This window comes from Octodon degus, unplaced genomic scaffold, assembly GCF_000260255.1.
Source record: "Octodon degus isolate 3935 unplaced genomic scaffold, OctDeg1.0 scaffold00163, whole genome shotgun sequence".
Taxonomy (NCBI): Eukaryota; Metazoa; Chordata; class Mammalia; order Rodentia; family Octodontidae; genus Octodon; species Octodon degus.
In genome coordinates this window covers 541,538-543,250 of record NW_004524739.1, presented here as the reverse complement: position 1 = coordinate 543,250, position 1,713 = coordinate 541,538, and the positions used below count along the sequence as shown (strand labels likewise).

Genomic DNA, 1,713 nt, shown 5'->3' with positions numbered 1-1,713 from the left:
TGGGGTTTTTTCTCTTTCATTTTTTCCTCTAGTTTTTAACTGTTCATTGTTTTGTTTTGTTTTTTGAAATAACAGCTTTGCGATATAATTACAATTCACTCATTAAAATGTATAGTTCATTGATTTTTTAAGCATATTTACAGTAGAGCAACCACCACAATCAGTTCTACTTCATTTTATTTTATCTTTTTGAGACAGAGTCTTGCTATACTTGTCAGGTTGGCCTTGAGCTCACTTTGTAGCTCAGGCTGGTCTGGAACTCACAATAATCCTCCTGCCTCAGCCTTCTGAGTGCTGGGATTACAGGTATGTGCTACCATGCCCAGCTCACAATCAGTTTTAGAACATCTCAATCTCATTATGCTGGGAAAAAAAAAAAAAAAAAAAAAGTCCTAAAGAACTGTTAGCGCTTTCCGTGCTCCCCAGCAGGATCCATACGGCGTTGTTCCTGATTCCCATCGTAACTTAAAGGGAAACTTCACAATGTCCGGAGCCCTTGATGTCCTGCTAATGAAGGAGGAGGACGTCCTCAAGTTCCTTGCTGCAGGAACCCACTTAGGTGGCACCAACCTGGATTTCCAGATGGAGCAGTATATCTATAAAAGGAAAAGTGATGGAATCTACATCATAAATCTGAAGCAGACTTGGGAGAAGCTTCTCCTGGCAGCTCGAGCCATAGTGGCCGTTGAAAACCCTGCTGATGTCAGCGTCATATCCTCCAGGAGCACCGGCCAGCGGGCTGTGCTGAAGTTTGCTGCTGCCACTGGAGCTACTCCTATTGCTGGCCGCTTCACTCCTGGAACTTTCACTAACCAGATCCAGGCAGCTTTCCGAGAGCCACATCTTCTGGTGGTTACTGACCCCAGGGCTGACCACCAGCCCCTCACGGAGGCATCTTACGTCAATCTGCCAACCATTGCTTTGTGCAACACAGATTCTCCTCTGCGCTATGTGGACATTGCCATCCCGTGCAACAATAAGGGAGCTCACTCTGTGGGTTTGATGTGGTGGATGCTGGCCCGGGAAGTGCTGCGCATGCATGGTACCATCTCCCGTGAACACCCGTGGGAAGTCGTGCCTGATCTCTACTTCTACCGGGATCCTGAAGAGATTGAAAAAGAAGAGCAGGCTGCTGCTAAAAAGGCAGTGACCAAGGAGGAATTTCAGGGAGAATGGACTGCACCAGCGCCGGAGTTCACTGCTGCTCAGCCTGAGGTCGCAGACTGGTCCGAGGGTGTGCAGGTGCCCTCTGTGCCCATTCAGCAGTTTCCTACTGAAGACTGGAGTGCTCAGCCGGCCACAGAAGATTGGTCTGCAGCCCCCACCGCGCAGGCCACTGAGTGGGTAGGAACCACCACCGAGTGGTCTTGAGCTGCTCTGCCGACTCTTCAGCAAAGTGGGAATGAGGCTGATGAAAAGTAAAACAATTTCTAAGAACTGAAAAAAAAAAAACTGTTAGCAGTTACCCTCATTCCAACTAGTTCCAAGCCTTAGACAGCCACTGATCTACTTTCTGTCTCCTTAGATTTGCATATTTTGGATGCTTCATACAAATGTAAATATTCACACAAATAACGTGTGTTTTTGGTGATTGGCTTTCACTTAGCATGTTTTCAAGGTTCATCCATTGTGTTCACCACAACTGTCCTCACAAGTGACAATATCCGCTCAATAAATGTGCAGGTGCCAGATGGCAAGATAATCCCAAAAGGT

At 46.9% G+C, this 1,713-nt stretch overlaps 1 pseudogene across 1 annotated transcript; it reads left to right on the top strand.

Annotated features, from left to right (window-relative positions):
* The first annotated feature begins 413 nt into the window (after positions 1–413).
* Positions 414–1,436, top strand: LOC101587126 (annotated as a pseudogene). Its single transcript, XR_001117320.2, has one exon. The product of XR_001117320.2 is annotated as a 40S ribosomal protein SA pseudogene (transcript).
* The last annotated feature ends 277 nt before the right edge of the window (positions 1,437–1,713 follow it).